Source organism: Chionomys nivalis, chromosome 10, assembly GCF_950005125.1.
Source record: "Chionomys nivalis chromosome 10, mChiNiv1.1, whole genome shotgun sequence".
NCBI classification, from domain to species: Eukaryota; Metazoa; Chordata; class Mammalia; order Rodentia; family Cricetidae; genus Chionomys; species Chionomys nivalis.
This window is the reverse complement of record NC_080095.1, coordinates 22,898,019-22,914,990: the sequence shown is the minus strand read 5'-3', so window position 1 is coordinate 22,914,990 and position 16,972 is coordinate 22,898,019. Positions and strand designations below refer to the sequence as shown.

General features: G+C 44.0%; 1 protein-coding gene across 5 annotated transcripts in view; it reads right to left on the bottom strand.

The window, feature by feature from the left end:
* Positions 1-10,565, bottom strand: part of Dicer1 (dicer 1, ribonuclease III) — a 69,422-nt gene extending 58,857 nt beyond the window's left edge. For 2 of the 5 annotated variants that reach the window (XM_057783424.1, XM_057783423.1), the window contains exon 1: positions 10,269-10,490. The gene's annotated coding sequence lies outside the window, so the exon portion shown is untranslated. Of the gene's footprint in view, positions 1-10,268 lie in introns of all 5 variants that reach the window. The other 3 variants (XM_057783427.1, XM_057783426.1, XM_057783422.1) reach the window with 3 other exon arrangements.
* Between the last annotated feature and the right edge of the window lie 6,407 nt (positions 10,566-16,972).

Sequence of the window (16,972 nt, the reverse complement as noted above, 5' to 3'; positions counted from 1 at the left end):
CAGGAGAACACTTCCTACGTATAACCCCAGCAGCACAAACACTAAGGACATCATTGAATAAATGGGACCTCCTGAGACTGAGAAGCTTCTGTAAAGCAAAGGACACTGTCACTAAGACAGAAAGGCAACCCACTGACTGGGAGAAGATCTTCACCAACCCCGCAACTGACAAAGGTCTGATATCCAAAATATACAAAGAACTCAAGAAATTAGACCGTAAAAGGTTAATCAATCCAATTATAAAATGGGGCACTGAGCTGAACAGAGACTTTTCAACAGAAGAAGTTCAAATGGCCAAAAGTCACTTAAGATCATGCTCAACTTCCTTAGCAATCAGGGAAATGCAAATCAAGACAACATTAAGATACCATCTTACGGGGGCTGGAGAGATGGCTCAGTGGTTAAGAGCATTGCCTGCTCTTCCAAAGGTCCTGAGTTCAATTCCCAGCAACCACATGGTGGCTCACAACCATCTGTAATGAGGTCTGGTGCCCTCTTCTGACCTGCAGACATACACACAGACAGAATATTGTATACATAATAAATAAATAAATATTTAAAAAAAAAAAAAAAAAAAGATACCATCTTACACCGGTCAGAATGGCTAAAATCAAAAACACCAATGATAGCCTCTGCTGGAGAGGTTGTGGAGAAAGGGGCACTCTCATCCATTGCTGGTGGGAATGCAAACTTGTGCAACCACTTTGGAAAGCAGTGTGGCGGTTTCTCAGGAAAGTCGGGTTCAACCTACCTCTTGACCCAGCAATACCACTATTGGGAATATACCCAAGAGATGCCCAAACATACAACAAAAGTATATGCTCAACTATGTTCATAGCAGCATTGTTTGTAATTGCCAGTCCCATTGACTTGGGAGATAGAGGCAGAGGGATCTTTGTGAGTTCAAGGCCACTCTAGGCTGCACAAGGTTGAATCTGTCTAAAAGAGAAACAGCTCACACAAAAGTGACCCCAGCACTTGGGATCCCACGCCTTTAATCCCAGAACTGAGGAGGTGGAGAGAGGACTGTAAGGCAGAGGAAACAGGAGGGCTGTGCAGTCTGAGGAGACAGTCTGAGGAAAGGATCTTTGGTCTGAGCATTGGTAGGGGTAAAAAAAGGTCTCTCTAGTGACTGGCTGCACTGCTTCTCCGATCCTTCGGTTTTTACCTCCTAATATCTGACTCCGAGTTTTATTTAGTAAGAGCAATTAGAATTCGTGCTACACTCAAGATCTCTGAAAAGAAAAAGAATCTCATCTTCACTTACTATTAGCTACCCCTGTCCATGACTTAATTTGTTCACCTATTAACTTATTGTAAATTCCAAATTACGTCTGAAATGCAGGAAAACAATATTCATAATCCACTATCACTTTTTAATTCTGAGAATAAACTACAGCTCTTCCAAACAGCTGATCCAAAGGCTCAGCAAGCAGCACTGGAAAGGCTGGGGCAGGAGGACTCCATGTTCAAGGCCAGCATGAGGACACAAAGAGATCTTGTCTTTTTAAAACACACGCACATAAAGCCCCAACTTTCTTACTCTAACCTTCAATTCACATCTATAAGATAAAGCAGCTTTTTGTAGTTAAAATACAAAACTCAGTTTAGATATCTTATATTCCCACAAGCTTTAAACCTGAATTATTTCAAAGGTTAACACCTCCATCCTTGACACGCCAAGCCCATGGAATGACTAGAATGGAACTGTCAGAGCTACAGAGTGTCAATCTACACAGTAATTAAGGTGACATCATCCAACTACAGTCATTCTCATCTGCCTTAAGTAACTGCTAACCACTCGAAATTCTCTTCTATGTTAATACAAGGTGATCTAGGTCTATCCTTGAAGACAGTGGGATAATGACATGTAACTCATGAAGCTTTCCTACCCAAAGTACAAGGCCTGAATCCAACTACCAGGAAACAAAATCAAATCTGATATTCATTTCACAAAACTGTCAGTATCAGGAAAAAGCTGAGAACCTTCCAGACTAAGAGAAGAAACAGGACAACTACGTAAAATGCACAATCCTGAAATGAATGTACACAATACCTGTAATGCTATTTCATTTGTATTTTAATAGATGGAAGCATGCCTGGAGCTCAGAAAAGCAAAACTGTCAGCCACTGGCTCTTATCTCTACCTCAATCCAAAATGGCAATACTGCCTCCAGGAATCCTCGGAATATAACATATTATAAATGTATAAAGATATAAAAAATATAAATTATATAAAGAGAAAAAATGTCTACCAGATACAATTGAAACTTCTAATAACCACCAAAGGAAACCAGTTTAGCAAAGCTTTAGGCATCCAAATGGAGAGAGGCTAGAAGCTAAAGCCTATCTTAATAAAAAAATTACCCTCAAGAGTCAAAGTGTTAGGAAGCCCCAGTCTGCTCGGAGAACAGCAACACCAACTCTGCTCCACACTGCATACACATTTTAGGTTCCCATCACTTCTATCACCAGAAACTGTCTTGTTCTTAACATTCTCACAATTATGATTAGCCTGACCTTAGCTGACTTTATTATATGTAACAAGCACACATAAAGATTTAGAATTTGAGATTTTTAATCCCTTCTTAATATTCAGTTTTACAGTAAACTATCCTAAGAAATGGGCAGCATCAACACAGTGGCAGGTGTCATAAAGTATGAGCATGACCATGGACAGGCTTCTCAATGCACTGTGCATTGTTTGCTATACTAGAGTGCAGCAAAGCTAGGAGTCTGTCAGATTCTGTCAGCAACACCAAGCTGCACTAGAGGAGACAGAACTGTTTCTAAGATGCTGCCACCCCACCCAAGGCTTTCTCTAGTGTTCAAGCCTTACTCTCAAAGCCTCCATCCTGCACGCTCTGCTCAGAAAGTCTTGGTTCCATCATCCCCATGTTTTCAGTCACCAGTTGTAAAGTTTGGCAAAAATATCTACCCAGATCTTATTTTTAATGTAAATGACTCAGACTGAAATGGAGAAGTACATATATTATGGGGTGTTTAAGAGATTACTGATTGTAAGGTACCTGAAGGATCTAGTATACTTGATCATTATGAGAAAAACAAAAACAAAACATGGCAGTACAGGCTGACTTGCCCTTAATGACAAACCAAGTTATAGAAGTAAAGCGAACTTCTATAAAACAACTATAACAGAACGTGAGCCTTGGTGTTCAGAGGGAGAATCTCACTATATAGCCCCAGGCTGGCTTTGAGTTCAGGATTCTACTGCCTCCCAAGGGCTGGAATTTCAGGTATGTGCTGCTGTCAGCTCAGCTTGGCCATGGTATTTCTTTATTTGTTAGTGTTTTGTTTTGTTTGGAGACAAGGTTTCTCTGTGTGGCCTTAACTGTCTTGGAACTAGCTCTGTAGACCAGGCTAGCTAGGAATTCACAGAGATTTACCTGCCTCTGCCTCCCAAGTGCTGGGATTAAAGGCGTGAGATACCACTGTCCGGCTGACCATAGGTTTTTAAATCATGTCTTAAGTTTCTACTATCAGTTAAGTTTCAAACATATCTGTCCTGAGGCTATCCATAATTTTGTCCCTGTATTAGCCCAGTACTTGTTTATGAGTAGCCATAGCCTAACTCAAATGTCTATAAAAGGATGGGCTTGCCTGCATCTCATTTTATATAAAATTATGGATATAGATGCATATTTGGGGAGATGAGTCATATATTCCATCAAACCAGAGGTGTCAAAGTCAAAGAACGACTAGTCTACATCAGGTCTAACAACACATAGAAAAGCTTGTGCCAGCTTAAAGTACTATCTCAGGGTAACACACTTATTCATACATAACAGGTGAGGAAGGGCATTTGAGGCTGTCACAGAACTAGCTAACCAGTGCAGATGAGCCCTGTAGAAAACTGTCCATGCAGCAAGGCCCTGTTGCTAAAGACTACTACACAACTCACTGAACATGGAGAAGTCAAGCTGGTGCCTATACAGAGCTCTCACCCCTATGTGTTAACATGCTAGCATCTTTGGGTCAGGAAGGTTCTCTGTGTGCTATCAAAGGAGAAATGTAAACAAACCCTTTGATATACAAATGGTACATCCCTGCAAAATATGTTGATACAATAGTTACAAGAAGCTTGTGGGAGTAACCAATTAATGTCTGATTTGATATAAGGGCTACTCCACGAGCTACTCCCATACCCAAACATTGCTTGGGTAACCAAGAACCTGAGACTAGATAAGCCAGGGACAAAATATAAAACCAAATACTACTGTTCTACTAAAAGAGCATATCAATAAATGACTCTTAATGACGTTCTGCTATACTTATAGATCACTGCCTTGCTCATCCATCATTAGAAAAGCTTCCTTCCTGAAGCAGATGGAAACAAATATAGAGACCCAGACAATAAGCAAAGAGTAGAAGAGAGACCTTGGAACACTCAGCCTTAAACAAAATGTTTCCCTCAAATCCCTCCCCTCAGGGCTCAGGGAATCCTTTGGAAGAAAAGGCAAGAGTATAAGAACCAGGGGGGACGGAGGATGTTGAAGGAGCAGCGGGCAGCATTCCCGCCCGGTTCCTGGCCACCTGGCTAGCTTATGCCCCAAATAACACACAAACCGTATTCTTTTAAACACTGCCTGGCCCATTATATCTAGCCTCTTCTAGGCTAATTCTCACGTATTAATTTAGCCCATTTCTAATAATCTGTGTAGCACCACTAGGTGCGCTTACAGGGAAAGATTCAGCATGTCTGACCTGGTGGCTGGCTGCATCGCGTCTGGCTCTGAGAGGAGCTGCCCTGCATCTGAGATCACTTCCTCTTCCTCCCAGCATTCTGTTCTGTTTACTCCACCCACCTATGTTCTAACCTATGAGGCCAAGCAGTTTCTTTATTAATTAACCAATGACCTTCCTCCATCAGGAGGACACCAAGGAAGCAAGGCCTTCTAAATCATATGAACTCACAGAGACTGAGGCAGCATGCACAGGGCCTTCACAGGTCTGCACCAGATGGGGTCTGAAAGCTGAAGTAGACGCACGCCACCATCCCAAACCCAGAAGCTATCTCCAACAGATAACCACTTGCAAAAGACAGCCACTTTTTTCCAAGGGAGTCTTAGGGGAGAACAAACTAGTCTTTAGGGAGGCTGCATATCCAGAAACAGATAGCCAACACAAAATGAACTCAGGGTATCTTTGAAAGTTCCTTGTCTCATAATGTGCCAGGACTTTAAAAAAAAAAAAAAAGTTTACCTTTTAATTTTTTTATTTTATTCTCTCTTGTTACCCTACAGATCCCAGTTCAATGGGGTTTTTTTTGTTTTTTTGTTTTTTTATGGAATTCCTAAGTGTGAACAAGTGGGTCTCAGTGTCCTTTCTTGTACTTTCTCCTGGGCTCTTTTTTTTTCATTTATATATTTATTATGCATACAATATTCTGTCTGTGTGTATGCCTGCAGGCCAGAAGAGGGCATCCAGACCTCATTACTGATGGTTGTGAGCCACCATGTGGTTGCTGGGAATTGAACTCAGGACCTTTGGAAGAGTAGGCAATACTCTTAACCACTGAGCCATCTCTCCAGCCCTCCTGGGCTCTTTTCCTTTTGTTTTGTCCTATTCCAAATTGTTAGTTTTTGTTTTAGCTTATTATGTTATGTTTTATTATTATCCCTTAGAAACCTGTTTGTTCTATAATGAGAGACAAAAGGGCTCAGTCTGGATGGGAGGGAAGATCAAAAGGAACTCGGAAAAGTAGAGGGAGGGGAAATAGTAGTCAAAATATATTATGTGAGGGAAAAATCCATTTTCAATAAAAGGGGAAAAAGAAAATATGCATACATATATACACACACACACTTGTCATTCTCTTCCCTCCAATTCCTCCCATGCTCCCTACTCCTACTCAAATTGAAACTTTTTCTTTGACTATTACTGATAATTATATACGCACATAAATACATAAGTACACAAAAAAGAAAAGAAAATCATCTATGAAAATGCTGTGCACAAGCCCTCTTTTTCGGACTATTTCCATTATAAAACTGGATACGGCAGTGCGCTGGTGGCACACACCTTTAATCCCAGCATTTGGGAGGCAGAGGCAGGTGTATCTCTGTGAGTTTAAGGCCAGCCTGGTCTACAAGAGCTAGTTCCAAGACAGGCTCCAAAGCCACAGAGAAACCCTGTCTCGAAACACACATACACACACACACACACACACAAACAAACAAACAAACAAAAAACTGGATATGTATTTCAATATTAGTAACATGGGAGTCATGGCATAATCTTTTATAATCCCTAAGAGAATTTTTTCTTTTTTTTAATTTTGTTTTCCGAGACAGAAGCAAAGAAGAATCCAAAGGCATGATCTGTCCACTATCAGAGGAGTCAAGGTCTTTTTCAAAAGCCTTACAATGCCAGCAGTATTCCTCCCCACAGCACTGTTAGTTTCTAAAACCTTCAAAACTTTTATAAAGATAAACTGATCTACTTACTCAGCAGAAGCAAGTACTCCTTTACACAAGTGCTGTGTGTGGCCATGACAACAAATGCAGTGCTTCCCCTTGTCAGTCTAGGAACCTCAACATAGCTACGAACAGCTCATGTTACTATATGGCTTCTGGGTCTAGGTGACCAAGGCTCAGCAAGTAGTCAAACTGAAGCTCCATGCCTAAAAGGTGGCCGGGCATCTTAGTCACTGACTCGTAGCAGGTAGGTGAGTATCAGGAGCACCAACCCTTAATCAGCCATTTTAGAAAAATGGAAAGTCAGTAAGTAAAGGCTTTCTTACATGGCCAAAATTTCCCATTTCTCTAGCTACACTTCAGATATGCACCTTTCTCTCCATGCTCTTTTATTTAACAGGTCCAAACCACCACACAAGCAATCCTACTTTTTCACCCAACACAGGCTCCTGAAAGCCAGCAAAAAACACCAGTCTGCAAAGTCCTGACTGTCTCCGAGGCCCCAAAGGATGCATTCCTCAATTAACTGTTATCTGTCACCAAAGTCTGCATGCTACAAAGGACACTTGAACTCCAGTGTAGATGACATCACCGGAAACAAACATACCATCTTACCAATGCTTTCTGACTCTCCCTTATGCTTTTTGTTTGTTTGTTTTTGTTTTTCAAGACAGGGTTTCTCTGTGTTGCTTTGGATCCTGTCCTGGAACTAGCTCTTGTATACCAGGCTGGCCTCGAACTCACAGAGATCCGCCTGCCTCTGCCTCCCGCCTGCTATAATTAAAGGCATGCACCACCATCACCCGACTCCCTTATGCTTTTGACTAAGTTTCTTTATAAGGGCATGAGGGAAATGTTTATCACCTATAAGGGTCAACACTGACTCCATACACTGACAATATTATTTTGCAGAAGAATGCAAACAATCCCTGTTTATAAAAGAGAAAAGTCTGCTTATCCTTGTTAACTGGTACACTTCCTTCATTAATCGATGGCAATTATAATTAGCCCTAGTTCCTCTTTCACTTTGGCAAATTAAAACAAAAAATGTAAAAGCACTTTAGTTACATGTAAGCTGTGAATTATCCTTATTTGAAGCTCTTCACCTAATTCTCCCATCCATGAACTATTCTACACCTGCACTATTATTTTCATAGTTCTCTAAAACACCTTTTTATTAACACAAGGACGTCCTACATCCTTTCTCAAGGAACATAATTATTACACTAACGCTCATCTATGCACAGAATTCTTTAAAACTAGAGTGTCTTTAGCAGAAATGTTGGTAATCATCAAAGAATCAGGAAACAATGGTTAAAAGGTCCAACAGCAGACTAAAGAGGTAGAATGTTACCAAAATACTGCTACCTCCAAAGAGTATAGCCTACTTTGAAAATATTACAAAGAAGCCTGTAAATAAAAGCCAGCACAACACACACATATCTGTTGGCTTTCAGGATGAGCTAAACTCTTGAATGCCCGAACAGCAGAGCCTAAGGTAAACAAAATAATCACCAGGCTCCAACTTTCTATTTGTACAAGGTACACAGAAACTTTAGCAGCCCCTTCCTCTGGCTCCATCAGGGCATAACAGCCTGCTGATCCACTGAACAAATTCTGTGATAAGAATCCCTGTTTGCCTTACTGTGATAAGAACCAAGATTCTAAAAATCAGTAACCCTTGGACTTGGAGAAAGCTCTAGTCCTTTATTGACACAGAGGAACTATTTGTAGGAAATTAAGAGTCTGGAAGAAACCTGAGCCTAGTGTTTTGATCTAATGATCAGCAAACAAACTGACCACTTTGGGGTATATGCCCAAAAAAAGGGATGACAGCAGGTCTCAAGCGGAGCCATTCATATCCACATTTACAACACCAACTCCTCTCAGTCAAAAGGCTACCATCCACCCACAGATGGCTGGATAAGCAGAAAGGGACATATGCAGGTGCTCCTCCTCCGTCGATGGCCCTAGAAACCCACTTCTAAGTTGAAAATACAAACCTTGGAAAGCAGATCAAACTTTCTAACTTAGCAACAAAGCATAATGTAAGGGATCATTGGTTACCCTTCAGGATCACATGTCTGACTGGGACAGGAAAAAGAATCAAAAATTCAAAATGTAAAGAATAGTTTCTACTGTAACTGTGCATTTTCACACATCCTAAAGCTAAAAAGTGTCTGGTCAAGGGACAATCTGTACATACGACAGACTACCAGTCTAAGGAAACTGATGCATGCATTGACATGAAGGCCACAGATGTCACATCATCAGACAGCGGCAAAGAGTAAGCTATGGCAATGATATAATGCAATGCTATGAAAGTTACCCTCCCTAGAAAGCAGAACTATACCTAAATACTACTAATTAAACACAGCCACAAAATCGCTATCCAATCAGAACCAAGAGAGCCAAGCCTGGCAGTTCATGCCTGTCACCCCACTACTGGAGAGACTGAATGAGGCAGGAGAGGTCAAGAAAGACAGAAATAGGCTACATCCAAATATTTTCTACAACTAAGACAAGAAAGCTCAACAATAGGAAGAGAGCCTAGTTCTACAATTCCTACCCAGAAATGCTGTCATAACGGAGTGTTCAGCATGGGAAGCAAAGACAACCCTCACTAAAATAGTTGCAAGGTCTTTTATCACGCAACTGAAACCAAACAAGCCATCTTCTAGAGTCATTCATAAACTTAGGCTACTACACTGATCATAATAAAAGCAACTTTGGTGCCGACCGTTCTAATAAAATACACTCTCCATTCATGAGCATGTGCACTTTTATTACACACGACATGTGCCACGGGTAGCCTGAAAGATACTTGGCAAAATAGATCATTCCAGAACTCAGCTTCCAAAGATATCAGTAATATCAAAACTACTGCCCAAGCCTTCACCTTTTAATACATTTTTGAGCTCATGGTTACAATGGAAATTTTACTTGGAAAGTTTAATGTTTATACCAATGAATTTCCAACTTAGTGAACGCATTTTACAGCAGGTTTCCTATTTCCCAATCAGGACTGCAAAGATTCAGAAAGTCAGGCAGGGCGAGCTCCCAAGCAACTCTCTTTTATCAGATGAAGGTTTCCCACATGTGATTATCATAATACCTACGCCATCATATATTGGTAACTTAACCGTTAAGTTCCTACAACTCTCCCCACAAAAGCAAGGACTAGAGATCAAAGACTCCCCAATCATTCGTTTAAGCAAATCTTCAGGACACTGGCGCTGTCCTGCAGGCAAAGTCACAAGGGCAGCTCAGCTCTGCTAGGCAATCCACACCAACCTGATGGGCTAGCTTGAAACGCACATCAACCTGTCCAATGAAAGCCCCTTCGCAGGGTCCAGGCACAGCGACCTGAGAGGGGAGGGGCAGAAAAGATGGCCTCGGCCAACCGCCCCCTGGGGCCAGCCCTGGTCACCTGCCAATAACCACACAACAATCCTTCCCAGGACTCCAGCCGTCACCTCGTCCGAGGCCTTGTCCCCCTCCTGGTCCTCTGAGGTGTTCACGGGTCCCGCGCCATTCGGCAGGCCCGGGTAGCGATCCCGGGGACGCCGGCCCGCGTGTGCACCTCCGGTCTTCGCTCGGGCTTCGAACGCCAAACAGGACCTGTCAAAGCCCGCTCCTCTCAGGAAGGGGGTGCGGAGAGGCCCCGGCTCCAAGTCCCGGGGTGCCCGAGGTCCGCGTGGACCGTCACCCGGCCGAGCTCGGCGTCGCGGCCTGCTCCCGGCGCCCGCGCGGGCCGCGCGCAAGAGGCGGGCCGGGCATTTCAGTCCCCGGGGCCCGGACACAAAGCGGCCCAGGGGGAGCCCGCCTCACCTGCAGCACTGGGCGCCGCGGGCCTTCCAGAACCATCGGACCCCGCTCCGGCGCGCGCGTCACAGCCCAGGCCTCCCGGTGCCGCCCGGCGCCGCCGCCGCCGCCGCCATTTCCTGCCGCTCGCCGTCGCCTCGTTCCCGCTGTCAGGTTACTCCATTCACCTGGGCCCGGAGCAGCCCGCGCCTCACCGCGCCGCGCCCCGACCCCTCCCGCCCGCGCCTGCGGAGACTGCGCAGCGCCCTGCTCGCCCGCAGCCCGCGCTCGGCCCGCGGCGACGGCGCACAGCGACTTGGAGAATCCCACCGGCGTCGCGCCACCGCTCCGCGCCCCGTCGCTTGCTCGCCCCGCGGCCGCATGAAAGCCGCCCTGTGATTGGACGAAGTGCGGAGGTGAAAGGTTAATCCCGGCCCCCCAGCCACTCAGAAGCTAGGAAACAGCGGGCTCGAGCTGAGGCGGTGTCTGCGGCCCAACGCGAAGACCGAGCTGGGTAACGCAGTCAGCCGGGCGCCGGGAATTCTGGCCGCGCTGCCGCCGCGGGCCACGCAGTCTGGGCTTGGGCTAGAGGAGTCTCCCAGCTCTGGGGACTCTCCCTTCTTGATGGTGCCATCTTCACGCACCCATCGCCCCCAGTCACAAGCCCCTCTGCAGAGCCCTTTGGGTCCTCAGACCTGGGCCCGTGGCCAGCCCTCGAGGCCAACTTGAACAAGCAGAAAATGCCCCCGGTGTGCAGACTTGGGTTTATAGGCTTGAGCCGCGCCTCCTTGCTCAGAGTGAAGAGACTGACTTAGAGAAAACCATCTTGGTATAGGATCCTCCCCCGCCTCCCATGTATACCTCTCTTCCTGGAGATCTCCCTTTCCTCCCTCCCCACCCCCAGCCCGACTGCTGTACCCCCGGGTGAGGGATGGGTGGGATGATTCTAGCACCCAGCTTCTCTCTGCCCCTGGAAGCACTTAATGGCAGCTGTCCCTCTGCACTGTCCCACGTGGTGGCTGTTAGCTCTCTGAATTAAGATGGAGGTATGATTTACTAATCTTTATACTTAAAGGTTGAAGCGATTTGTTTATTAAATATTAGTACCGTTTGTTTTATTTATTTATTTTTTTACTGCTATTAATTTGAAGCCAGGTCTCTTATGTAGACCAGACTGGCCTCGAACTCGGAGATCCGACTGCCTCTGCCTCCCATTCGTTGGGTTTAAAGGTGTGCATCACCAAGCCCGACTTTAAAAAAAAAAAAAGATCTATTCATTCCCTTATTTGTGTGTCTGTGGGTGTATATGGGATGCCTGGCTTGGAGCTAGGATCCTCATAATTTCACAGCAAACGCTCCTAACCTCTGAGCCAGCTCTCCCTCCTCCAGTTGATTTCTCTGATGGGAGCACTAGAAGTTTCTAAGCTTCACTGACTAGCATTGAATTTAAGGCTTACAGACCTTACAGCGCACTCTTAGGTGCTTTCCATTTTAACAGATGAAAAAAAAAAAAAAAAAAAAAAAAACACAAAACCAGAGTAACCTCCAGTAAGTCTGCAGCTAGGATATGAACAACTGAGATTTGAAGCTTATGCTGTCTTAAATATGAACAACTGAGATTTGAAACTTCTGCTGTCTTCTGAACTGGTATATTCATTCAGCTCAAATCTTGGTCATGTATTTATCATGAATGGGCTTGACCATTGACCTGAACATCCTGGGTAAATCAGGAAATAAAATGGTTTTGGCTGACCACATTTACAAAATGTTGTTTCTTAAAAAAGAAAAGGAAAGAAAATGCTGCGGGCAATAGCTCCCCGGTGAAGACATAAAGGGTTTTTGTAAGTGGTCCTTTATAAGCAGAAGGAAATTTGAGAGAAGTGAAGGGCTGCACTGAGGGAAACTGGCAGCAGGATTGTGGACGGCTAAAACTGATGTTTCTTCCTGTTGTCCTCCCATCGTCTCTCAGGACCAGCTCAAAGCCCTCAAGATGGTTCAGCTGGTAAAGGTGCTTGTGCTACAAGCTTGACAACCTGAGTTCAAATCCTGGGATCCACCTAAAAGTGGCAAGAGAGAACTAACTCCCCAAAGTTATCCTCCTCTTCCTTCCACAGCACATTGTTGTATCCCCTTTCACACACACACACACACACACACACACACACACACGTCACAAAATATTTTTTTTAAAATATTTATTTATTTATTATGTGTACAATATTCTTTCTGCGTGTATGCCTGAAGGCCAGAAGAGGGCACCAGACCCCATTACAGATGGTTGTGAGCCACCATGTGGTTGCCGGGAATTGAACTCAGGACCTTTGGAAGAGCAGGCAATGCTCTTAACCACTGAACCATCTCTCCAGCCCCCACAAAATATTTTTTTAAAGCCAGTTGGGCTTGTCCATTAACAGATGTTTCTGATTTTATTGTTTATCTCTTTTTTGGATTTTTTTTTGGTTTTTTTTTTTTTTTTTTTTTTTGGTGTTTTCAGAGACCAGGTTTCTCTTTGGAGCCTGTCCTAGATCTAGCTCTTGTAGAGTAGGCTGGCCATGAACTCACAGAGATCCACCTGCCTCTGCCTCCCGAGTGCTGGGATTAAAGGTGTGCGCCACCACCGCCCGGCTTATTATTTATCTTTAAAATAACTAGAGAGGGGCTGGAGAGATGGCTCAGTGGTTAAGAGCACTGACTGCTCTTCCAGAGGTCCTGAGTTCAATTCCCAGCAACCACATGGTGGCTCACAGCCATCTGTAGTGAGACCTGGCGCCCCCTTCTGGCTTGCGGGCATACATGGAAGGAATGCTGTACACATAATAAATAAATAAATATTTAAAAAAATAAAATAACTAGAGAGCACTGTGATCCATCTGTCTTTCAAATAAAAAAAAAAATGAGTTTGGACCATCCAAGCATAAGGAGGAGGTTTAGATAGCAAAATCACAGATGAAGGCCAGACTGAGCTACATCCCAAAGCCCTGGTACATATATATATATATGATTGTGTGTATGTATGTGTGTGTAGATATGATAGATATGATATGTATGCACATCCACAAAGGGTCGTCTTTGCGTATGCAGTTGGGCAGTGTCCTGCTGTCAAGATCATCACCTTTCAGAAACACAGCTGCAGAAGAGACTCCTCCCACCAGGCCACTCAACTCTCACAGTGATCGCCTCTGGAAAGACCCGCACCAACAACTTAGCCAACCAGAATGCGCCAGTTTCTTCCCATGATTTAGCTTCTAATCCTCACATACATCCTCCCTTTTCAACAGGAAATCCAGGTTTTAGAACATCAATATTTGGGACTAATCTTCCAGAATTGTGAATACGGGGGCTACTGGTCATTGAACCCAGGACCTCATGCACGCTAGGGCAAGTGCTCTCTATATACCCTGCTCAGTTTGGGGGTTTTAGAGTTGACCCATAATCTTTGGGCTTTTCAGTATTCAGGATTTGAGATGCATGGTTCAGGATTATGATCAGCAGCAGTGAAAAATAAACAGCAAAGAAGTCTGTCCTCTACAGACATTTTCATGCCCCAGCAACAACCATTGTTTCTTGTTCATTCTTCAAACTTGCCTTCACAAACAAGCCAGGGTACTCTATCTTCTTCATTTACGAAAACCCTAGAATGCCATACATGCTGTATAAATAAACAAGATTTACTATATCTTGTTTTTAATATATACATATATAGGACAGATATCTATAGCAAGTGGAAAAGCTCCTGGTTTTGTTATAATTCACCAGTTCTCTAGTGCAGATATGCAGACTATGAGTCTTTCAATTCAACACTGAAGTATTTAGAATTGATCCAGTGTGTGGCGTGAGGCATGATTCCAAATGACCCCCCCTCCCCGCACCCAGACACCTGTATAATTGCCTATTTACTAACCGTTTGTAGAATCTATCTGGGCTCTGAACTTCTCCATTCCAGTGGTCTATCTGTTCATGCTCCAGTTGCTAGTTTGTTTTCAATCTGGGGATATAAAATCTTACAAGGGATGGAGTTTCACATTTTGTTTGAATCTCCAGGAATCTCAGAGCTAAGATTTCAGGCCACATTAAACAATACCATGTGCAATGCATTTTCTGTGAGCTAGCTCTTTATTTTCCCTCAGAAATACTTTAGTCCACACTAATACAGAAAAGAAGTAGATGAGGAGGAGAAAAAGCTCCTCCTTACCACAGAATAAGTTTAGAAGGAGCAGTGGTATAACAATCATCACCACTTGGCAATTGTGTTTACTAAATCTGGTAGATAAATGTTGAACAAGGCACGAGAGATCATCACATAGATTCAGTGCTCTCCTTGTGAAGTCTTCCTTGAGAAGTCCTAACTTTACAGAAGAGCAATCTAACAGATGCCATGTCACCCAGATAAAGCCAGCTGTCATGAGAGAGGATCACAGACACACCCACTAGAGTCACATCCTCCCTCTTGTCAGCATAAATTTCTAAGTGTCAGGTTAAAAGTGCAGCTATGGTAGGGGTTCATGGGAAATGCTCCTTCAGAGAGTGGCAGAGTGCATGCAGACCCTGATCATTATTATGCGGAATGATAGAGCACAGATGTGTGTGCCTCGTGGCCGATGTCCCAGCAGGACAGTGTCTGCTTTGGCCGGCAGCCAGATGTGCAGCAAACAGCCACAGCCAAGATGAGTGGGTGGACAAAACACACTGCTACATGCATGTGTTAGCCTGACTAGTTTCCTAGTTTTTCTTAATATAAGTCTACTGTAGAAGGAGCAGTGGGCTGCATTCCTGCCACCCGGCTCCCGGCCACCTGGCTAGCTTATGCCCCGAAATAACAACACACAAACTGTATTCTTTTAAACACTGCTTGGCTCATTATATCTAGCCTCTTCTTGGCTAACTCTCACATCTTGACTAACCCATATTTAGTAATCTGTGTAGCACCATGAGGTTTGGCTTACCGGGATGATTAAATTACTTTCATTTAATAAAGAAACTGCCTTGGCCCATTTATAGGCCAGCCCTTAGGTGGGTGGAGTAAACAGAACAGAATGCTGGGAGAAAGAAGCTGAGTCAAGGAGTCGCCATGATTCTCCCACTCCAGACAGACGTAGGTTAAGATTCTCCCTGGTAAGCCAGCTCATGGTGCTACACAGAATATTAGAAATGGGTTAGATCAATATGTAAGAGCTAGCCAATAAGAGGCTGGAACTAATGGGCCAGGCAGTGATTAAAAGAATACAGTTTCCGTGTAATTATTTCGGGGCATAAGCTAGCCATGCGGGCGGCTGGGTGCTGGGGACGCAGCCACGCCGCTCCTATTACAACACCGGGAAGATTCTAGCCTACATCTATCTTGGGCTGGAGCTTCATCGCATCTGACCCAGAGAGGAGAGGCATGGCAATTGCCTCACTTCCTCCCAGCATTCTGCTCTGTCTACTCCACCCACCTAAGGGCTGGCCTATCAAATGGGCCAAGGCAGTTTCTTTATTAACCAATGACCTTCCTCCATCAGTCTACCAAAGAAAACCTCGTGTAATGTTTTAGGGACTATATGCATGCCAAGAGCCAAGGTCTGTCCATGGGGAGCCGTGGAAACAACCTTGCCTCCCAGGAATGTACACATTGGTCCAAGGACTTGTCTCTGCATTGTCCTGCTTAGACCAGCTCAGCCAAAGGTCAGCTCTGCCACCATAGAGGGAGAGTATGAATGCCAGGGCCTTTCAGATCCATCTTTTATCATTATAGAACCACCAGACAGACCTAAATTGAAGAGTAGTCAAAATTCTTAAGATGAGGCAACCAAAGAAGGCCTTCAGAATGATTTCAGAGGGGTGTCAAGATAGCTTAGCAGTTAAGAGTCCTTGCAGCTAACCCTGAACACCTGAGTTCAATCCCCAGGACATGATCTGATCTCCATGTGTGTATTCACACACACATTAATGTGTACAAATAAACAGAATGCAAACAATAATAATTTTTGAATGGTTTCATAATGAGGAAGACTGAAGATAAGTGAGAACTAAATAAAATGCATGATTCTTGTTTGTCCTGAAACAAACGGTTTAGGTCTGGCTGCAGAGAGTGAGTGGGATTGGGAAATGAAGGACATAGGGCAGGTCTTTGCACTTTCCTGCCATCGCTGTGTTTGGAAGTATTTTCAAATAAAAAGTCAAAAACTAAAGCAAGGAAAAGTAAAGCTATAAAAAAGACTAAGTTATCTGCAGAAGAGCTACTTGGATAAACTTTATGAGTTTGCCAAGGTTACTGAATATGAGGTTGATATATAAAAATAATTGTATTTCTATGTTCTGGTAACAAATAATGAAATTTAATATTTTAAGTGTGTGTGTGTTTCTTTACTGATCCCTAGCATATAAGCCATAAAATCTCTGGAACCTTCAAGAGGATATTTTTATATGGTAATAAGGTAAGGACAGCTGGCAGTCCCTAAGTAGCTTCAGGGTGGGCACTGCCAGAGGGATGGAACTTCCAGCCTCTGGGGAGGAGAGAAGGGTGAATGAAGGTGAAGTTAATCACCAATAGCCAGTGCCAACACCTATGCACTGAAGCCACCATAAAAATGCAGAAGGCTTCGAAGACTTCAGAATAGAGCTGTGTGGAGGTTCCTGGAGAGTGACATGTCTTGAGAGGGTACCATGCTCTCTTTCCCGTACCTTACACTGTAAGCCTCTTCATCCATCCTCTGTAATACCCTTTATAATAAGTCAGCAGACCCATTTCCCTG